Raw genomic sequence first — 24,125 nt, 5'->3', positions numbered from 1 at the left:
GCTAATCAAATTTCGACGGACCGCTGGAACATGATGCACCTCATGCAGTGACAGGACTTTTCCAGAGGTGAACCTCAGGTCAACTTGTCCTATCCCAAACACCCTGGCTGCAGAATGGTTCCCCATGGTCACGGAAGTGCCTTCAATTACCTGATAAGTAAAGAAGGCAGATCGATCAGCACAATAGTGTACATTAGCACCTGTATCAACTAACCATTCATTGGGTTGATAGATCAAGTTTAGTTCGGGTTTGAAGGTAACAAACCTATCGTCGGTGTCGTCACTAGCAGTCACGACATTTACTTGTGCCTTAGTGTTGGACGTATTGCTTTGGTTCTTGTCCTTTCGCTTAGGGCAGAATTTGGCATAATGTCCAACCTGTCCACATGCCCAACAAGGCTTAGGTTTAGTTCCAGTTTTCTTTTGAACCTTTGGGTTGAGTTTCATCTTGTTCTTCATTTTCTGATTTTTGAATTTCTTTTTGTCAGATGAGACTACTACATTCGCCTTTGGAATAAAATCCATAGGCATTCTTGTATCATCATTTTTTATGTTGCTTCCGATGTTCTTCTTCGATATTTAAGGCAATCATCAAATCTTCGAGAGAGATTTTACCTCTCCGATGTTTAAGAGTCATGCCAAAATCTTCCCAACTCGGAGGTAATTTTTCGATGATTGACAAGACCTGAAATTTTTCAGGTAATGACATATCTCCTTCAGCAAGACCATGAATTTGGACTTGGAATTCATGTGTCTGCTCAATCACAGATTTGCCTTCAACCATTTTGAAGTTTAGGAATTTTGCCACAGTATACTTTTCTAAACCAGATTCTTCGGAGTTGTATTTTTTATCCAAAGATTTTCACAGCTCTTTAGCTGAAGAGGTTGAGCGGTACAGATCAAATAGTGCGTCTGAGAGAGCAGACAAGATTCTCCCATGACAGAGATAATCCCTTTGCTTAAACCTCTCTAAGGTAGCACTACGAGCAGGTTCCTCTTCATTGGGTGAAGGAGGGTCTGTTTTTATAACGGAGAATAGCCCTAGCGTAGTAAGCCAAAATTTCATTCGTTGTTGCCAACGTCTGAAGTTTTGCCATAAAAATCTTTCGGGTCGGGCGCTAGCCTCATCGGACCCCGTTACCCTATCGTTCATCATGTTTATTGATGCTACAATCAATTCTCTAAAATTGTAATAACTGTAATAGAACTAATTACACTAATGCAGTAATCTATAATTGCACCAATAAATGACGAGCATGCAATAAACGTTAATAACAGTAAGGGTTAAGAAATTGTGTATCTCCGGTCGAAGCGTCGGACGTGCCGACTGTCTTTAGAGAATTGATTGCCGCCCACGGTGCAGAGGATCTCCGGAAAAATCCTCCCAAGATCCGACAACCGCTCGCGTCGCTCGTAGGTGCACTCCAAAACGAGCGCCGCACTCGGACTCAACCTCATATCGCTAACCAAGCCTCAGAACTCAGAAAGAAGGAAGAAGAAGTAGAAAGCAAGGGAGAAGGAATGCTTTGCTTTCTGGAGTGAATTGAGAAGGAAGTGAGGAAGTGTATTTATACACTTGAAGCAGTGCAGAGGAGGGACGCACACTTTGCTTCTGTACCTCTTCTCCCGCGCGGATGCGTTGTTTCGCATCCTCACGCAACGTGGACAGAACCGAAGCACTGCTTCGCTTCCTCACGCGGACCAAAACCGAATCGGAAACCAAACTGGTTTGGTTCAGACTGAACCAAATCAGCAAAAACAGACCGGGCCGCCCGTGAGCACAAGGCCCACGGGCTGGGGATTTGCACCCGCGCACGTGACGCCCGGTTTATGTATTTCCGGCTCGAACCCCCCAAATCGCGGACCAAAACCGAAGTTCGAATCAGAACCGGAAACCAAACTGGTTTGGTTCAGACTGAACCAAATCAGCAAAAACAGACCGGGCCGCCCGTGAGCGCAAGGCCCACGGGCTAGGGATTTGCACCCGCGCACGTGACGCCCGGTTTATGGATTTCCGGCTCGAACCCCCCAAATCCACTCGATTTGGGCTTGACCCGCGCATGCGTGTAGGTCCTCTTATCATTGCTAAGCAAGGATGGAAGGGCTTCCTATTTAAGCCCTTCCAAGCTTCTCCACTTAGCAATGTGGGAGTAAAAACACTCCAAAAAAATGCTTTGAATTTTTTAAAACAAAATTCAACAGATATTTCATCAAGCTGTCTTGAAGCTGGGCATCTCCTACAAAACAACTCTTTGGAAGAGAAGATAGTTGAAGAACTTGTTGGTAAGCGCCTTCGTAGAGGAAGACGAGAGGAAGGAGTCCATTGTCGCTTACTTACTCCATCTCATTTGGAAATACTCTAAACTGTTCAGGAACAAGTTGTCGGACGACGCCAACTTCCTATAAGATCCTGTCCTTCATCCCCTATTGTCAACTACACCACCGTTTAGGAGAAAGGTTGGAGTTTGGAGAAGTGAGCTTTGAAGCTCTACTCGATCAATTTCAAGCAGAGTGGAGTGAAATCGAGCAACGCACCGAGTGGTCCACTGGAATAGCTCTATCTCAATTACTGGAGGTTGCCTCTCTGTCGATGTCATAAACATCCTTTATTAATCCTTGATCACCGCAGTGCTTGCAGCATCAAGGAGCAAGATGTGAGTGGAGGATAATTTTAGGAACATGTTTTTTTATTAACCCCGAAATCGCCAACACCACTTATTTCTAAGGTAATTAGATTCCTTCTTTTACTTACATTTTAATGGTGTGGGAGATCCTTCGTTACTTAAAATCGATCATTATCTAAATCAAACAGAGTTATCAACAATACACCCTAAATTCTTTATAAAGAATCATAAACATTTCACATTATACTCTTTTTACAATAGTAGATATACAAGGACTTTAGGTTTAGAATTGCTTATAATAATCAAAAGGATGATTTCGAAAATAACTTAGTGAGTTAATTTAGAACCTCATATTTTAGTTCATTTACTCCTCGTATATGTACTTTTGGGTTATTTCTAATTTAATATGCCATAAATAATCCATAATGAGTCTGAGACACGAATAAATTAGGCTAATTTAATTAGCTTGTGCCGTTTTCATAGTTGTGTATGAGTTCCTTGTAACTTAGCATATGTCTTAAACAAATTGCACATGTTCAATAGACTGATTTTGATATAAATTTCTTGGGTGCAGTAGAATTGGCATAATCCTCAACAACCAATCGACGTTAAAATCATTTTGATCCATCGTTTTCCTGTGAAAATCTTGTTTGCGAGTTTATATCACTGTTCAATATTTAATTTGAGTGATTGTATCGTGATTTGCGGGGCACCAGACAATAGCATTCTAACATTCTTAGTGTGATGTTTTTGGGGGTCTGCACCTGTTAATTAATTGCCTCGTGCTGAGAAAGAAAATCAGTAAACGACATTATAGTGAGGAGGCCGGCTGGTAAGTATTCTGCATAGGTCATTATGGTATCAATATTGATGGATGTTATATATAATATTCATCATCTTATTTAAAAAAACGTGGAATCCATGTACTACTTATAAATTATATTAACACGTTCATTATATATATTATATTCATTTTAATATTAACCCTCATTATTAAATAAGTTTCGTTATTACTCATACATCTTTATTCTTATTTTATATTAAATAAATATAATTTTAATTTTATTTACCCAATTTGAATGATTATTATTTAAAATAAATAATAATGTTTTTTTAAAATATATTTATTACATAAAATAATTTTTTTCATTATTTTATAAGTGTCATTTATTAAAAATTAAAATGTTATTATAAATTTAAAATGAAGATCGAAGTAAAACATTTAAAAAAAATTACACCATAATATATAAATTAAACATAAAGATAAACTATAAAATATCAATTTAAGGATTATTATTGTATTGTGACCAAATATGTTCAATTAAGTGGGGTGAAGTTAGTGATGCACATGACTATCATCTAGTTTAGAATTTGTCTGGAGATAATCACGAAATCCTCGGTTTGAGCCCTCGACAGGTTGGTTGTGCGGGTTCGTCGCCTTAATAGTTGTATCAATTTGTCACATGACCCCCTCATTTTAAACAATCATGTTGTGTAAAATAATACATACTAATATAATATGCAGGGCCGTCTCCAGAAAATTAGAGGCCCTAGGCTAATTTTTAGATGACAGCCCTATATAATATTTTTTAATTAAATATAAAAATATTATATATGAGCCGATAATTAAATGCACATCATTATCAACAATATTCAATATGCTATGTAAATTTATTATATTTAAAAAATGACATATATAAACTAAATCTAATAATAAAATGTTCATATCTTTGTACTTTTTGTCATACAAAATTATCAACTAAATCATCATAATCAAGCTTAGCTACCATCTTTTTTTCAATAGATAATATGGTCAAACCATTCAATTTATCCTATGACATAGTTGATTGAAGATAGTTCTTTATCAACTCAAATTGAATCGGTTTTTTTTTTTCACTCAAATTGATTTTTAACAGTCAAATATAATGAATTGTGGATGCAAAAGGTTTAGTCATGATGTGTCTCATGATCCATGCACAACTATAAAATAGGTGGAATGTTATAAATAACAAGGTAAGGATAAATATAAAATACGAAGCAAAAAATATTATGTTAAAAAATGAGGATAAATTTGAACAATTTCAAATCGTGAATGGATTAAAATTAATAAAAAGATATATTAATAACAATAAAAAGGCTTGTTTAAGGTTTTTTTTACCAGACCGGTTAAAAATAAAATATTTTTTGGTCTATCAAAAAAATTGATCCATTATCAAATTTAATACTTTCAAATATAAATATAAAATCTTAATAATATGGATGCCCGACCCCTAGAATAGGGAGGCCCTAGGCAGCTGCCTAGGCTGCCTCCCCCTAGAGTCGTCCCTAATAATATGTTTTTGTAGGATTGGAAAGACGCTAGAGGGAGGTGAATAGCGATCGTCGAAAGTTGAGAGCGAATTAAATCGGAGTACACAGCGAAAGAATAAAAGAAGAAAAGAAACAGAGAAACCAAGCGCTAACATAAGTTTGTTTTACTTGGTTCGGAGCCTTCGACGACTCATACTCTAAGGTCCGCACTCGTCGAGTGCTTTCATTGGGCAATCCACTAATAGCTCGAACGATTACATAAGTTAAGTACAAGAACTAAAAACAATGTTACCGACAATAAAGAAAATAAGAAAGTCTTGATCATCGGTTGTCGGAGGAGCTTTGCAGCATCGTAGGAGTTTTTTCAGAGCACCAAGCAAGAGTAAAAGTCGTAGTAGTTGTTGTTCTGAAGCTGCTAGTTGAAGGCCTTTACATAGACCCACTCTAAGCGCCTAGAACCCCTCCGAGAGCCTAGACCACGTGGCTCGGTCAATCGACACGCTTCACATAAGCTTTTGGATGAATTTTTAGGTCCAAGTGCTTGGATTGACTCCGGGCACTCGGACTACTCGGGTGCCCGCGACACTCGCCCCGGCAAGCTTGGTCCGGGCGCTGGGATCGGCTTTGAGCGCCCGAATCCCTTTCAGGCACCCGGACTCTCCTTTTGTAAAATACCGGAAATATGCGAATATTAATAAGGGAATTTTTCGGAATTTTTAGAAATTTTTCGGAGCTCGTATGGACGAGTTCACGGGGATAAAAACGAGGCCGAAAAAGCCTGTTTAGGCTTACTCTGTTTTAATGAGGAAAAGATTTAATTTTTCTTTTTCTTTTTCTTTTTCCTTATTTTTTTATTTCCCCGTTTCTTTTTCCTCTCCCGCGAGCTCGAGCCTTCCCCGACGCCGATTTCCTCTCAGCCTTTCTCCGAGCCCTAACCGCCGGCTGTGGCGGTTTCTCCCTTTATCTTCTCTTCTTCTCGGTGAAGCCGAGCCTTTCCTCCTGGTCACCGAGCATTTCACCTCCTCCATCGTCGACAGCCTCTGCCCTAGAAAAACTTCAGCGTCGGCCGCCGTCACTTGTGCCCTAGCGCCGGCCCTTCTCCTCTTCCGAGCACCGGCAGCCGACGCTCCTCTCGTTCCTCTCTTGCGCCGAGTGACCGATTCCTCTGAGCCAGCCACCGAGTTTCCCCAGCCGATCCTTCACTGTGCTTTAGCCATTTTCGACAGCGCCGACTCTTCCTCTTTTTCCCTCGCTGTGGAGATTCCGGTGCCACCGCCGCCGACGGCCGAACCTCTCTGCCGACGCCACTGCTCTCTCTGGACCGGAGTAGCCTGTGCCCTAGTTATTTTCCCGTTGCCACGGCTACTGCCGCCGCCGATCAGCAGGCACACTCCAGCAACGTTGGTGTTCTCTCGTGCCCTAATTCCCGACTCTGTGCCCTAGCCAGCTCTGACGCCGTACCCTAGCAGCGATTTTGGAGGTAAGTATTATACCTAGCTGTGGTTTTGAACTTGATCTTGGTAGAGTGGTGTTGATTTTGGAGTTTTGTGTCCGAAGGTAGGAGATTTGCTAGACTTCAGCCACTCCATCACTGTTCGCTGGGGTTTCTTTCTCCAGATTGTTCCTCACCTCGGATCAGTGGAGAGAAAGAGGTAAATGAATAGGTTGGTTATGGAATTTGTTAATGTTAACAAGAGGTGCAAATTTAGGTGAAATCATTGAATTAAGATGAATTGGGAATTTAGTGGATTAATTGTGTTTAGTTGTAGATCAAGGTTTAAATTGAATATTGTGGTTAGTTGTTTATTTATGGTGGGGTTATCTGGTGGTAAGTTGAAGACTGAATTGCCACTAGAATTGATTTAAGTATAGACTTAGATTTAAATGGAATTGATACTCTAGCTTCCTAATCGGATTAGGATTTAGTTTAGCTAATTTTGTTTATAATGAAAATTAGCTAAATCTGAATATCTATTGGATACAGGATTTTGACGCGAGACGAGTATCTCGGAGTCATATTGGACCTTTCTATTTACGGAGGCGGGTACTTTTGACTTATTGTCTTTGATATGCTTAGTAATGAAAATAATATGTTGCATTAATTGTGTTTCATATTTGTTTCGGTTAATCACTGTCCAATACATGTTACCTGCTTGATTGGTTGTTTGATTTCATCTCTTATTGATCTTGTACCTGATTTATCATGCTCATGGGTAGTGATATAACTATGTTTCACATGTTCAGGACCTAGGTTTGATACCTTATTGATCAGTATATCTTGATTTGATCTATTCACTATGGTGCCCATTGTTATATGTCCAGAGGTTGGTTTAGTATATTACCATGATTAGTGACATGCACCATTTGCATGATCACATGCTGTGCGATAGATTGCTCCATTATTGTCGAGCACTTTGTCAGTTTTCATCACTGTTCGGTGCTCCGTTGTGACGCTCATGGGTAGCGTGACACAGCGTGGTAGCACGTCAGTTTGACTCTTCCGGTGCTCCGTTGATCCGCTCAGGGGTAGTGTGACGCAGCGTGTAGCACGTTAGAGATTCCTCTCCGTCATAGTGTACCGGGAGATGAGAGCATTGCGCTCCCCCATTTATGATTTGGGGTAGGAGTACGTATGTACTCCGACAGCATCCCGTCCACTCGATCACTCATCAGGAGTAGTGTTGCTGAGTGCACGGTTGTCACAGCCCTACCCACTTAGTCCCACTTTTGTTGTGAGTTGGCTGACTGGCGTCAGGGGTGACCATGACATTGGCATCATATGCATGATGCATTTATTGTTTGTGTTTGTGTTTGTTGCACTTATATGCTGCACATTGCTTGGATACCTTGATTGACATGCATACAGGTCTTCTATACCTTTCGGACTGTTTGTCCTTATACCGGGTCCTGGTTAGTACAGATTCTCTCCTGTCTTCTTCGGTTTGCATTTACCTTTATCTTTATCAGGAGACTGTACGCATGATTAGTGCTAGGTGTTATTTCTTTACTTTGCATATCAATTATACCTGCTGAGTGTTGGACTCACCCCGCCTCCATTGTTGATATTTTCAGGTTGATGCTGTCAGGAGAGAGTTCCCATTGCTGGTCCCTGCAGACCTCGAGGATGTGATTGGTTTTCGTTTGGTTCCTCTTTTTTTTGTTCTAGACTGTTTGAACTTGTTATGTTCTGGATTTATTTACTTATGGATATTGTATGGATTTTATTATTGCGATGGATTTGGATTTGGATTTAATTCTACTACATGCATGCCTGGACGGAGGTGAGTTCGTCGGTTTGAGCTTTACGAGTGCAGTTGGTAGTTTTATTTTGTTCGATTATTTTCTTGTTAAATTATCTTGGAAGGTAGTAGTGATTATATTATAGATGCTGTGATGATGTTTATTTTTGTTGTTATTATTCCAGCCGCCTGTGGCTGAGGTATTTGTGAGATGTAGAAAAGTTTCAGATTGTCCACCGTACAGGGGAGATGCTGCTGAAATTTTCTCGGACAGGGACTCCTCTGGGGCGTGACAATTTAGTGGTATCAGAGCACAGTTTTACGATCTTTTGTTTCGTATTTTGGATTTTTGGGATTTATCTGATACCAATTTATTTGGTATCAGAGCGGGTTATGGTACCTGCTTTTGGTGTTCTGGAGATTTATCGGATACCGGTTGTTGGTATTCAGGATATTTGGGTTAGCCAGGTTTGCAAGTCAAATTGGGCATTTTCGGATTTCGATATGGTTATGTTTCGGATTTCCGTTTCGGATTTATTGAATTTCCGGCGATATTCTCGTTCGAAATTTTGAGGTCAAATTGGGGACTGGACAGCGACGGAACATCTCCAGACAGCAAATAGGTATGTTGTTATTTTATGATTTTTATACTTGTAGTAATATCTGTAATTTAATTTAACAAATATGAGACGATCCACACGTATTGCTGCGAGACGTGGTGCTGGACAACCACGTGGGAGGACCACGGGATCTCTGGATATGCCAGAGATGCCCACTGTTGATGAGCCTGTTGGTCAGGGACAGACTCAGGATGCAGCGGGAGCATCGGGCTCTCAAATTCCGATAGCTCCTGTAGAGATACCTACTTTGGCCACACCGACGGTATCCACGCCTACCCTGTTTACCGTACCATCAGGGGTACCATTGGTGTACCCGACATCTGCTCCAGGGCAGCCTACAGCGTATTCAGTACCACCGCCACATGGACCTACAGTGTACCCGACACTAGTGGAACCTGTGCCCCCAGTGCCTACAGTAGCAGCAGCTGCACCATATCCGGTACCATTACCTACCCAGCTGCCACCACTTTTGTTCCCCAGGCAGTACCACCGACGGCTTATGCTCCGGTATATACAGCAGCATCGGGAGTTCCTCCTCCGGTTTATTCCGCGGTACCACCTGTAGTATCAGCCAGTTCCTGCAGCCGTCCCGACACAGCTCACTGATATTGTTGCTGTACGAGCTAGGATTCCAGCACTGGCTGAGTCGATGAAGACTCGTTTCACTCTTTTCCGCGGAGATCTCGATCCGAGTATGGCTCTGTCATGGATAGAGACTATGGAGCAGACTTTCTTCTATATGGCTTGCTCCGAGTGGGAGAAAGCAGAGCTGGCTGCTTACCATTTCTGGGATGAAGCTAATGCCTGGTGGGTTACTCAGCGTTCTATTATTGGTGAGCGCAACGTCACATGGACCAGGTTCAGAGAGGCTTTTGAGAGCCGTTTCTTTCCACTGTCCTATCAGATGGCTCGCCGACAGGATTTTATGAGTCTGAGGCAGAATAATCGCTCAGTGACCGAGTATAATACTGAATTCCTCCGGTTGGCTCAGTTTTGTCCAGAGTTAGTTGCGGAGGACAGAACTCGCATGATGCAGTTTATACAGGGATTGGATGGTTATCTGCATGTACAGCTTGCCGGATTAGGGATTACATCTTACTCTGATGCATTGAATCGAGCTTTGATGATAGAGTTAGCTCGGCAGACAGCATATCCGGACAGGAAAAGAAAGCATACGGGTCAGACATCAGGGCAGGTCCAGCAGACACAGGCGACAGGACAACATCAGAGTAGTCGCAGACGATCAGGTCAGAGTTCTTCTGGGGTTTCTCGTAGGCCTCAGAAGTCAGGACAGTCTTCCTCAGGACGTTTCCGGTCTCCTCGGCAGGATCGGAAACAGTTCACCAGAGATATACAGTGTTTCCGATGTGGTTCCAGAGACCACATCACTTCAGCCTGCACTCTGGAACAGTCAGTTTGCTTTTATTGCAAACTGCCTGGGCACCAGAGCCGAGATTGTCAGCTGAAGGCTCAGCACACGGCTTCCGGAGGGTCAGGTCAGAGGGGACAGTCTAGTCAGTCAGTGTCTCGACGAGGAGGGCGGAGATTCTCACCCTCACAGCGTCAGCAGGGAGCAGCTCCCTCAGCATCAGCATTTAGCATGCTTGGACAGGAGTACTCCAGTGCTTCTGTAGCACTCTAGAGTTTTGTTCCAGGACCTTATCATCCGACTCAGGGGCAGTACCAGACTCAGTCGCAGCCAGCTGCACAGTATTAGTCACCATCCTCTCAGTCTTATCTGGCACATAGTCCAGCAGCGCCTCAGTGGCAGGCTTCTGCCCAGCCGCAACAGCGTGTTCATGCGATTACCAGAGAGGATGCTCAGCGGGCCGACGGATCCGTTTTTCGCGGTACGATTTCCATTTATGCATTTACTGCTGATATTTTGATTGATACTGGTAGTTCGCACTCTTTTATATCCCGTACCTTTATGCGGGAGATTGGTAGATTACCTATTGTTAGACTACAGCGGTTGACCGTCTCCCTACCGTCCGGTGATACTTTAGACGTCACCCAAGAGGTCAGAGGTTGCCCCTTAGACTTTGGCAACATGATACTTACGGTAGATCTTCTAGTATTGGAGATGGTCGAGTTTGATGTCATACTTGGCATGGATTGGCTGTCAGTTTATCATGCTACCGTTGATTGCCAGACGAGGGTGGTCACCTTCCAGCCTCCAAACCAACCCTCGTGGAGTTTCACTGGCATCAGAGACGACGGTATCTTGATTATTTCGGCGATTCAGGCTCAGAAACTGTTGTCACATGGCTGTCAGGGTTTCCTATTATCTTTGATTAGTACAAACGACAGCAGCAGTTCGCAGCTCTCCGACATTTCTGTAGTCCGAGAGTATCCAGATGTATTCCCTGAGGAGCTTCCTGGTTTGCCTCCTAGAAGGCCAGTGGAGTTCACTATTGAGCTGATTCCGAGAACCTCACCGACATCGAAAGCTCCGTATCGTATGACACCGAAAGAGTTGAACGAGCTGAAGGTTCAACTCCAGGAGCTTTTGGATAGGGGATTTATACGCCCTAGTGTTTCACCATGGGGTTCTCCAGTTCTATTTGTCAAGAAGAAAGACGGTACCATGAGGTTATGTATTGACTACAAAAATCCGGGTCAGAAATAAATATCCATTACCACGGATTGAGGATTTGTTTGATCAGCTCGGACTTGATGTATTCTAAGATTGATTTGCGATCCGGATATCATCACTCTCGAAGGAGTCGGATATAACTCGATCCGTACGAGATACGGTCATTATGAGTTTTGGTAATGCCATTTGGGCTTACCAATGCTCCAGTGTGTTTATGGACTTGATGAACCGTATTTTCTTGAGTATCCGGATCAGTTTGTTATCATTTTCATTGATGACATATTGGTCTACTCGCATTCAGAGGAGGATGCACAGCATCTTCGTATAGTCTTGGAGATTCTTAGGCGACATCAGTTGTACGCGAAGTTCAGCAAGTGTGCTTATCCTCGGTTGGTTTTCTTGGACACGTGGTTTCTAGCGGAGGTATTTCGTTGATCCTCGAAGATCGAGGTCACTAGTTGGGAGCGGTAAGTCGGTGAGATCCGCAGTCGACTAGCGAGGATATTACCGACATTTTGTCGAGGGTTTTCGCGTATTGCTATGTCGGTGCCTTACCAGGAAGGGCGTGAAGTTTACGTGGACGGAGGATTGTGAGACCAGCTTTCAGGAGTGAGCGGAGATTAGTGTCGGCTCCAGTTTTGGTTTTACCTTGGAGAGGATGAATTTGTACTTTACACCGACGGGTTTTGGCGCTGTTCTGATGCAGTACGACAGAGTAGTCTCTTATGCTTCTCGTCAGCTGAAGGAGCATGAGAAGAACTACCCAGTTCATGACTTGGAGTTAGCTGCCATCATCTTTGCTCTGAAGCTTTGGCGTCATCATTTATACGGTATCACATTTGAGATTCTCACTGATCACAAGAGTCTCAAATACATTTTCACTCAGAAGGAGCTTAATCTCCGACAGAGGAGATGGATGGAGTTTCTGAAGGACTACGATTGTACCATTAGCTACCACCCGGGGAAAGCTAATGTGGTTGCCGATGCGCTCAGCAGGAAGTCCAGAGGGACTTTAGCTTGCCACCGGATTTTGGTTACGAATTTGATTCAGAGTTTTTCTGAGTTAGACCTTGAGGAGCAGGGACCGACAGAGCAGGGTATTCTGGTTACCATGGTTGCTTAGTCGTCGATCAGGACTAGGATCCGAGAGGCCCAGGCTGGTGATCAGCATTTGCAGTTCATTAGCAGTCAGATAGCTTCCGGGCAGCAGACCGAGTTCACACGAGACGAGGAGGGTGTTATATACTTCCGAGGCAGATTATGCGTACCTCAGTCTCATCCGGTCTTACAGGAGTTACTTCAGGAGGCACACCGTTCTCGATTTGCGATCCATCCAGGCGGGACCCGTATGTATCGAGACTTGAGGCGTTCCTATTGGTGGAACGGTATGAAGAAAGATATCGCAGATTTCGTAGCTAGGTGTCTTGTTTGTCAGCAGGTGAAGGCTGAGCACCAGAGACCTGCAGGGTTACTTCAGCGGATTCCTATTCCTGAGTGGAAGTGGGATCACATTACCATGGACTTTGTGGTAGGGTTGTCGAGGACATGACGAGGCCATGACGCGATTTGGGTAATCGTTGATCGATTAACCAAATCTGCGCATTTCTTAGCGATTCGGAGGACTGATTCTCTGGATCGATTGGCAGATCTGTATTGCCGAGAGATTATCAGACTACATGGTGTTCCATTGAGTATCATTTCGGATAGAGATCCACGGTTCACGTCTCATTTCTGGCAGAGTCTGCAGTAGGCCTTGGGCACGCAGCTCCGGTTCAGTACAGCTTTCCATCCACAGACAGATGGACAGTCAGAGCGGACCATTCAGACTTTAGAGGACCTGCTGAGGTCATGTGTTATGAATTTCGGAGGCAGTTGGGAGGACCATCTGCCGTTAGTAGAGTTTGCCTATAACAACAGTTTTCATTCGGCTATCTAGATGGCACCGTTTGAGGCGTTGTATGGTAGACCTTGTCGGACACCCGTCCTCTGGGATGAGGTTGGAGAGGCCCAGTTGTTGGGACCTCAGAGAGTTCAGCAGGATGCAGAGTTGGTCCGTACTATCAGACGGAGGATGTTAGAGGCGCAGGACCGCCAGAAGAGTTATGCTGATCGGAGACGCAGACCACTGGAGTTCTCTGTTGGCGACCATGTGTTTCTGCGAGTTTCACCCACGAAAGGGGTGAAGAGATTTGGCCTCAGAGGTAAGCTAGCTCCGCGGTATATTAGACCTTTCGACATCTTGGAGAGGATCGGAGCGGTAGCTTACCGGCTGGCACTACCACCGTCCCTGTCAGGCGTTCACGATGTATTCCACGTATCGATGCTGAGGAGATACATATCTGACCCGACACATGTGCTGGCAGATATTCCAGTTCCAGTTCAGCCTGACATTACATATGAGGAGGTTCCGGTACGGATTCTCGACCGGAAAGAGCGTCAGTTGCGGAACAAGACTATCCGGCTGGTTAAAGTCGGATGGCAGCATCATTTGGACGAGGAGGCTACTTGGGAGCTCGAGGACACTATCCGAGCTCGATATCCCCATCTTTTCACTTGAGGTATGTGATTTATTTACCGTTCAACATTTATACGCTATATCTGTTGTTAGTACTTGCTGATGGTAGATAATGAAATTTGGGGACCAAATTTTTATTAGTGGGGGAGAATGTAAAATATCGGAAATATGCGAATATTAATAAGGGAATTTTCCGGAATTTTTAGAAATTTTTCGGAGCTCGTATGAACGAGTTCACGGGGATAAAAACGATGCCGAAAAAGCCTGTTTAGGCTTACTCTGTTTTAATGAGGAAAAGATTTAATTTTTCTTTTTCTTTTTCTTTTTCCTTATTTTTTTATTTCCCCGTTTCTTTTTCCTCTCCCGCGAGCCCGAGCCTTCCCCGACGCCGATTTCCTCTCAGCCTTTCTCCGAGCCCTAACCGCCGGCTGTGGCGGTTTCTCCCTTTATCTTCTCTTCTTCTCGGTGAAGCCGAGCCTTTCCTCCTGGTCACCGAGCATTTCACCTCCTCCATCGTCGACAGCCTCTGCCCTAGAAAAACTTCAGCGCCGGCCGCCGTCACTTGTGCCCTAGCGCCGGCCCTTCTCCTCTACCGAGCACCGGCAGCCGACGCTCCTCTCGTTCCTCTCTTGCGCCGAGTGACCGATTCCTCAGAGCCAGCCACCGAGTTTCCCCAGCCGATCCTTCGCTGTGCTTTAGCCATTTCCGACAACGCCGACTCTTCCTCTTTTTCCCTCGCTGTGGAGATTCCGGTGCCACCACCGCCGACGGCCGAACCTCTCTGCCGACGCCACTGCTCTCTTTGGACCGGAGCAGCTTGTGCCCTAGTTATTTTCCCCTTGCCACGGCTACTGCCGTCGCCGATCAGCAGGCACACTCCAGCAATGTTGGTGTTCTCTCGTCCCCTAATTCCCGACTCTGTGCCCTAGCCAGCTCTGACGCCGTACCCTAGCAGCGATTTTGGAGGTAAGTATTATACCTAGCTGTGGTTTTGAACTTGATCTTGGTAGAGGGGTGTTGATTTGGGAGTTTTGTGTCCGCAGGTAGGAGATTTGCTAGACTTCAGCCACTCCATCACTGTTCGCTGGGGTTTCTTTCTCCAGATTGTTCCTCACCTCGGATTAGTGGAGAGAAAGAGGTAAATGAATAGGTTGGTTATGGAATTTGTTAATGTTAACAAGAGGTGCAAATTTAGGTGAAATCATTGAATTAAGATGAATTGGGAATTTAGTGGATTAATTGTGTTTAGTTGTAGATCAAGGTTTAAATTGAATATTGTGGTTAGTTGTTTATTTATGGTGGGGTTATCTGGTGGTAAGTTGAAGACTGAATTGCCACTAGAATTGATTTAAGTATAGACTTAGATTTAAATGGAATTGATACTCTAGCTTCCTAATCGGATTAGGATTTAGTTTAGCTAATTTTGTTTATAATGAAAATTAGCTAAATCTGAATATCTATTGGATACAGGATTTTGACGCGAGACGAGTATCTCGGAGTCATATTGGACCTTTCTATTTACGGAGGCGGGTACTTTTGACTTATTGTCTTTGATATGCTTAGTAATGAAAATAATATGTTGTATTAATTGTGTTTCATATTTGTTTCGGTTAATCACTGTCCAATACATGTTACCTGCTTGATTGGTTGTTTCATTTCATCTCTTATTGATCTTGTACCTGATTTATCATGCTCATGGGTAGTGATATAACTATGTTTCACATGTTCAGGACCTATGTTTGATACCTTATTGATCAGTATATCTTGATTTGATCTATTCACTATGGTGCCCATTGTTATATGTCCAGAGGTTGGTTTAGTATATTACCATGATTAGTGACATGCACCATTTGCATGATCGCATGCTGTGCGATAGATTGCTCCATTATTGTCGAGCACTTTGCCAGTTTTCATCACTGTTCTGTGCTCCGTTGTGACGCTCATAGGTAGCGTGACACAGCGTGGTAGCACGTCAGTTTGACTCTTCCGGTGCTCCGTTGATCCGCTCAGGGGTAGTGTGACGCAGCGTGTAGCACGTTAGAGATTCCTCCCCGTCATAGTGTACCGGGAGATGAGAGCATTGCGCTCCCCCATTTATGATTTGGGGTAGGAGTACGTATGTACTCCGACAGCATCCCGTCCACTCGATCACTCATTAGGAGTAGTGTTGCTGAGTGCACGGTTGTCACAGCCCTACCCACTTAGTCCCACTTTTGTTGTGAGTTGGCTGACTGGTGTCAGGGGTGACCATGACATTGGCATCATATGCATGATGCATTTATTGTTTGTGTTTGTGTTTGTTGCACTTATATGCTGCACATTGCTTGGATACCTTGATTGACATGCATACATGTCTTCTATACCTTTCGGACTGTTTGTCCTTATACCGGGTCCTGGTTAGTACAGATTCTCTCCTGTCTTCTTCGGTTTGCATTTACCTTTATCTTTATCAGGAGACTGTACGCATGATTAGTGCTAGGTGTTATTTCTTTACTTTGCATATCAATTGTACCTGCTGAGTGTTGGACTCACCCCGCCTCCATTGTTGATATTTTCAGGTTGATGCTGTCAGGAGAGAGTTCCCGTTGCTGGTCCCTGCAGACCTCGAGGATGTGATTGGTTTTCGTTTGGTTCCTTTTTTTTTTTGTTCTAGACTGTTTGAACTTGTTATGTTCTGGATTTATTTACTTATGGATATTGTATGGATTTTATTATTGCGATGGATTTGGATTTGGATTTTATTCTACTACATGCCTGCCTGGATGATAGAAGAGGTGAGTTCGTCGGATTTGAGCTTTACGAGTGTAGTGGAGTAGGGTGAATTTCGAGTCAGAGTATTATTTTTACTATTTAATTATCTTAACTGCGTGGTTGTGACAGCCAGAGGCTGAATAGATTATATATAACTGCGTGTTGATGTTTTATTTTGTTGTTATTATTCCAGCCGCCTGTGGCTGAGGTATTTGTGAGATGTAGAAAAGTTTCAGATTGTCCACCGTACAGGGGAGATGCTGCCGAAATTTTCTCGGACAGGGACTCCTCTGGGGCGTGACACCTTTTCTTTAGTAGCTTCTTCCTTGCAAAAAGGTTAGTCCAGACAATAGAAAATACATTTACCCTACAAAACAGAGTTAGTACAACATAATAAAATACTAGTAGTAATTAGATTATGTCTGCTCGAGATCAGGATCTAGTCAAGGTCTCAACTTAAGTTTCCCAAATAGACCTAAGTTGGACTGACACCTACAGTTCTCTCAATGGGGAATGCGTCCTCACTGGATCTCTCCTCTAGTTTCTTACCTCCACTTAGCAACTGCAGTCGCTTGACTTACCTTTTACCCACCAGGTCTTCCCGCTAGTTGTCAGGTCCGCAGACCCAACTGGACTTCAGTCGGTTGTCAGGTTTCGTGAATCTAACTGGATTTTCCGCCAGAAATCGGGTTCCGCGGACCTATCTGGACTTCACACCAGCTATTGGGTCCCGCCGACCTAGCTAAATTTCAGCCTGGTGTCATGTCCTCTAGACTAGTCAACTCCTGCACACTTGGTAGAAAGGTTAGACAAACACCACATCTAATTTTAACATATTTGTCATACGTCAAAATCAGATTATTAGTGTAACTTGTACTAACAATCTCCCCATTTTTAATGTAATAAACCTGGGTTAAAGTTTAAAAAACAAATGCAAATAAGCATTAAGCATGAAATGTCTAAAGTGTTAAGCATAAAACATAAATTTTTTTAAAAGTGAGTTAATTTTTCTAACCTAACCCACTATCTTCTCCTTTTGACATATATCAAAAAATAAATGCGTAAGACATAAATAATTAAATAAAGGTGTATTTCAAGGAATTTTGAAGTAAGGTTTTGAAAAACCAAATACTTTTGCAAGTAATGTTTTCAAATAAAAACTTTACAAAGGTAAAAACTTAGGCTTATTTTAGGGAGAAAAAAATTTAAAATAATTTAAAATCAATCTTCTCAAAAGGTTAAAGCAAATTCAAATATTTTTCAAGAATATTTTTTTAAGTAATTTTAAAGAAAAAAGTTCTAAGACAGATTTTCAACGTAAGTTTGAAAAGAAATTTCAAAGTAATTTTATAGAAAAGTGAAAAGTTTTAATAAAGATTTTCAAAGTAAGAAAAAAAAAATTAAGGACAAATTCTCTAAATAAGATTTTCTAAATAAATTTTAAAAGGAAATTCGCGAAGAAAAAATTTTAGAAGAAAAAAAAATCCTAAGGAATAAAAAAAATTAAGGAATATTTTGGAAAAATTTTGATTCTCCTCCTGAACCTGATATTTGTATTGAACAATTAAAATAAAAATAGGCGAAATCATAAGAATAATGAGATAAAAGAGCTAAAACAACTAGTAACCACAGTGAGCATGAATAGTCAAGCTAATATGATAAAAGATATATCTTAAGGGAACACTAAATAATGTCAGTCAGATAAACTAGAAATTGATCTACTAAGAGGACGACTGGACGAGGAAGAGAAGTCAGAATCTAAAAATCGTATTAGATCCATCAACTCAGTATGATAAGTCTGCCCCCTCCTCTCAAAGACTGGAGATGCCTCGTCGAAGGTCGGAGACCCCCTGTCGAAGACTGGTGACCTCCTGTCGAAGACTCGTCATGGATCCCTCAAGTTTGGTAACTCTGTCATCGAATGTACGAGGGACTGGAGGTGCGGGTATCCCAAAAAGTACTCATCTATCTTTGCCACCTCTCCTGGAGCTAGATCAGGTTGACCCTAGCCCGCGAGATCTTGCTGGGGATGGGCTGCCGGATCAGTGGAGGTTGGGCTGCTAGGTCAGGCTGGTGTTGGGTCTCTCTCCTCCAGGATAGGACACCCTCATTATCTATATGTACATCAGCTAAGAAGAAGTTCCTAGCACCTACCATATGAAACTCAATTAGGGTTTTGACATCACCCGTGGTGACATCAATGTCCAATAAGGCTATGTAGAAGGTCAAAATATGGTAATAGGGCATGTGGACCCGCTGGCTAGTGGTAATACCAACTGAATAGAGGATGGTATGAAATATGTGCAAACTAATGTCTATATCTAACCTATGACATAATGCATAAAGGAGAAATGAATGAAAAGGATGCATCATCGTTACGTCGCAAGTGGTCAGAGATAAAATGCATGTGACTAAGACCCTATAAAGGGCATAGTCCTAGACTCTAAGGGTGACGGATCAAAACAGGGTCATAGTCGGTACATGTTGACCCCTAAAAAAATATGAATAGATTGTATTGAATGTAATATGAGAGTAGAGATTGTATTGAATGTAATATGAGAGTAGAGATTACCAAATGGTGGATCCCAAGGACGGTAGCACTGGAAGGGGCATAAGGATGGTTGTAATCCCAAAAATTCTTGGATGATAGTAGGGGATAACGTAATATCCATACCGATGACCCTAGTGGTGTAGGCAAGATCATCAACTCAAACTAAGTTGTTATACAGTTCAGCACACAGACCTATGTTGACTGAACTAGAGCAATAAACTAAATGCTATAAGTTGTAATAGTCAATGACCTTTACAGATGAAATGCATGATCGAATGAAGAAATGCCTATCTAAATATCTAGAATGCAAAGGAGTATATCTAGTGGAGGAAAATCTAATCCTAAATTCACCAGTAGGAAACCTAGGGTCCGAACTAACACTCGAGGGGCCAGCACCAGGATGTGATCGTTTCCTAATTAGCAAAAACATCTAAAAGTAAAATGCTAAACCAAATAAAACCAAAAGAATAAAGTTTAGGAAAAACAATTACTGAGGTATCGTGAATGGTTATAATAGAACTTATGACCTTAGTTGATCCGTAACGACGGCGTAAGAATCGAAAAGAAAATTTCTTTTTCTCCTCCTTTTTTTTGCTTTTGTGGTAAAACTCGGTGAGGACCTTTGCAAAAGAGAAGAGGAGATGGTGCAAGAAGAGAGGGCGCCCCTACTGCCCCTTTTATAGGGTAGTTCGGGCGCCTGGAGCAGGGCGGTGGAGTGGGGCACCTAGACCTTTGTCTGGACGCCCGGAGTTCGAAACCAGGGGTGCCTACCCCTGGTTTTTGCCGTGATGGTGAAGGCCGCTTATTTTTTTTAAAAATTAATTTATTTATTTTAATTGAAGGTTAATTGAGTTGTATAGAATTATTTTAAGTTAAGAAATTAGTTAATTAAATTAATTAAGTTAAAAAAAATCAAGTTAAAAATTAAGTTAATTTAAGTTAGAAAATTAATTAAGTTTAGTTAAAGGATAATTAAGTTGTTTTAAAAATTAATTAGGGTTAAAAGAATTTAAGTTGAGATAATTAATTAGAGAGGATTTTAATTAACCGTTTTAATTAAGTTGAAAGATAGATTTAAGTTAAAAATTAATTAATTTATTTAAGTAAAAAAAATTAAGTTAAGAAGTAATTTGGTTAAGAATTAATTAAGTTAAAAATTGATTAAATTAAGAAATTAATTTAAGTTGTATAAATTGTTTCAAGAGCAAGTTAGTTTAAGTTAAAAGTTAAATTTCAATTTAAGAAATTTAATTTTATTTAAGAGATTAACTTAAAAAATTACGTTAATCTTAAGTTTCAGAATTAATTTAAGGTAAAGATTAGGTTAATTGTTTAATAACAGATTAATTTAAGTTGAGAATTAATTTATGATACAGTTTAATTATTTTGTTTAATAAGTAATTAGTTTAATTGTTTAGTAATTAACTTAATTTAAAAAAAAATTAGTTAGGAATTTATTTATAATATTGACTACGTAAGAATTTAATTAAGAACAATTTAACAAAAAAATTTAATTTACAAGTACTCATCTAAAATTAGTCCTTAAATATCTAACCTTCAGCTATGACTGACTATCATAAGATAGTAGTGTTCACTTGGTTAGTCAAGTTAAGTATTAATATCCAGTTATAATTAGTTGAAAAATGTCTGCTTAACTTGATTAATGTATTATTGTATTTATCACATAGACTTATACTGATGCACTGATATAAGTATCTAAAGTCCAGACAAGAGGCCTACGCATCTCACGTCATTCTATGTTTTCGAATACACAATCAAGGTAAACTTAATGCGTTTGTGAGACGCTCGATTCCTAGATTTATAGGATCATGCTTTCTATGGGTATGATCTAGATTAAGGCTAAAATATTTTTTGCACCACTAGAGAAATGAGATTTTTTTTTGAAAAAGTAAATAGTTTTCCTAGAACTTGAAAATTAGTCGTATAAATGTCCTCCCACTTAATCTAAAGTTCATGCAAAAAAATTGATTATTGAATTTCAAATTAATTAATCAGAATTAAATTTTATTTACTTTAATTTGACCTTAATCATATCACTAGTTCAAATTTTCAGATAGAAAGGGATCCTATGATTTTGTGAGATGAGTTACGTTGTATTTAAGGGTCTGGTTTAACTTATGTTAGATTTAAGTTTAGCTTTGAGTTCAACAAATAAACATTCTTTATATAAACTTCTAAGCTGTGGTGAGTCACCTGAACATCATTGGAGTATCCACGCATTCGAGGTTTTCTAAATAGTCCTATTCACTGAACTTAATAACAAAACTTTGGTCTAACTAGCTAGGATTGGTAAGGAGTAGCTTCAGTTAGTTCCACTAAGCCAAATGCACCATGTCGAAGTCATATCTTCTTAGACATGTATAGATATAGTTTCCTTAACCTACTATCATTCAAAACTTCTCCAATTTTATTTTTCAGGTTAACTTTTATCCCTTTTTGATCTAATCCTAATTACCCCGCTGAGTAACCTATTATTTTAGAGGTACCAACTAATTTAGAGCTTCCCCCTGAATTATTGAACTTTTTTATTTAGGTTTTAGGTTTATGCTGATTATTTTTGTAGTTAAAATAAACTTAATGGCAATTTAAATTAGCTTTGAAGTTATTTGATTTGAATTTATTTTTTCTATTTAAGTTTGAATTATTTGATTTGATTTTATTCTTAAGTTTGGAATTTAGCTTTGAAAGTTTATTTTGATTTAGTTTTGAGTTAATAGGTTTAGTTAGATTTCTTTTAGATAATGACTTTTATTTTTAGGCATATAGAATTGATTAAGTCCTACTTGCATGGTTAGACATGCTTTCGGAACCCAAACTTTAGTTAGGTTTTTGTTTTGGCTTATAAGTGATATAAAAGTTTTGTTTGTTGAGCTTGACTTGTATCCAAAGTTAGGTTTTTTGTTTTGGCTTATAAGTGATATAAAAGTTTTGTTTGTTGAGCTTGACTTGTATCCGAGCTGGACTTATTATATACAACTTTTTAGGTTTTAAGAATTAAATCTAAATTTTTCGATCTAGTGGTGAAATTTTTTAATAATCCTTTAAGTTTATTAATTTCACTTTTTAAATTTGTGTTTTCCTCCTCACGTTTATATTTTGATTTGGATTTCTATTTTCAATTTGTTCCTTGAGACGTTGATTTTCCTCAAGAAGTGATTTAGTTTGTTTTTCATGTTTGATTAATTTTTTATTCAAATATGCAATTATTCTAAAATTTTTGGAGGTTGAGATAGAAGATAACTCATTCGAACCTTCGGAAATGAGTACGAACTCATGACTTGATTTATTTTCAGACTCGTTGTTTTGTTCCGACTTGCTTTCTGATTCTATTCCCGTTGCTATCAGTGTGAGGTAGTTGTGATGCTTCTAATCTTCGACATCCGATTCTTCTGAAGATGATTTGCCCCACGTCGCCTTGACTACCTTCTTCCTTCTGGTTGTTTTGGGTTTGTCGTCTTTCATCTTTGGACACTCTTGCTTGTAGTGTCTTTTCTTGTTACACCCGTAACATGTGATCTTCGCTTTCGTATCATTTAATTTGATTACCTTTTGTAGGTCCTTCTTCGAGAAATTGTTCTTTCTTCTTATAAACATTTTTCTAACCATGTTCATGAGTTGTTTTTCTTCATCTTTTGAGCCAGATTCAGATTCTGGTTTATTCTTGTGTTTGGTCTCTTTTGAGGGACCTGCAAAGAGTGCAATATCTTTCTCGACCTACTTTGCGTTAGTCTATTCATGGAGTTCAAGTTCACAAAACAACTCATCTAGTTTTAATTTATATAAATCCCTCAAGATTTGTAGGCATCCACAATGGATGCCCACAGTGCATTTTGAGGAAATAAGTTTAAAGCATACCTTATCAAATCTCGATTCTCCATGTGATGACCGATTGTATGGAGCCTATTGAGGATGTCTTTTATTCTCGTGTGCAATTGACTAACAAATTCTCTTTAATACATTTTTATGTTAAATAATTTATTTAAAAATAGATCTCTTTTTGTTACCTTTGCATCGTTGGTTCTCTCATGTAGTTCTATGAGTTTGTCCTATAGCTCCTTCACGTTTTTATGTGTGTCGATGTAGTTCAGTTCTTCTTTCGTTAGCCCGCACTGGATTGTGTTGAGGGCCTTGAATTTAATATGAGCTTTTTTCTTCATCTCCGAATTTTAATTTTCTGGGTCCATTGGAATTCTGGTGTTGCAGTCGACTAGAGCCTTGTATCCTTTGGTGACGCTGAACTATTGATCAAAGTCGATCTTCAGGTATACTTCCATCCGCTTCTTCTAATATGGGAAATCCTCACCGTTGAAGAGGGGAGGACGAACAATGCTATATCCCTCATTTTGGGCCATGAACCTTGCACACAAAGAAGAAAAGGAAAGAAGTCCCTATTGGAGCAATCCCAATGGTCCGTGCGACCATGTGTTTTGGTGTTTGGGCAAAGAGTTTAAGTTAGGTTCACCCTTGTTATTTGATATGTGTATGTGAGTGTGTAGGTTTGCAGGATACACATATGACTCAGCTTAATGGCTTCGAGTCCGGTGAAGGATGGAGCCTCCGAGGGACCGTGGACAAGGCAGCAAGGACAAGGGCCGAGGGAAGCAACTTTGAGGCATACATGAAGGATGACATTGGGGGCGAGCCACGGGCTTGGATGCATCCGAGGGACGAGAGCCAAAGGAAATAGGCTTGAAGGCTAAAGGACAAGGTTGCAATGAAGAGTCAAGTGAGTCATGAGGGTACGAGTGCATAAGAGATTATATTCAGGGTAAAATCCTAGATTTAGGGTCTTACTGTAGCAGCTATTGTAGCAATTACTGTAGCAGTCGATTGATGAAAACAGTAGTCGACTGGGCAGTCGATTGGGAACGAACAGAATGCTTCTGTTCTCTCGACCA

This window comes from Zingiber officinale, chromosome 8A, assembly GCF_018446385.1.
Source record: "Zingiber officinale cultivar Zhangliang chromosome 8A, Zo_v1.1, whole genome shotgun sequence".
Lineage (NCBI taxonomy): Eukaryota > Viridiplantae > Streptophyta > Magnoliopsida > Zingiberales > Zingiberaceae > Zingiber > Zingiber officinale.
This window is presented reverse-complemented; position numbering follows the sequence as displayed.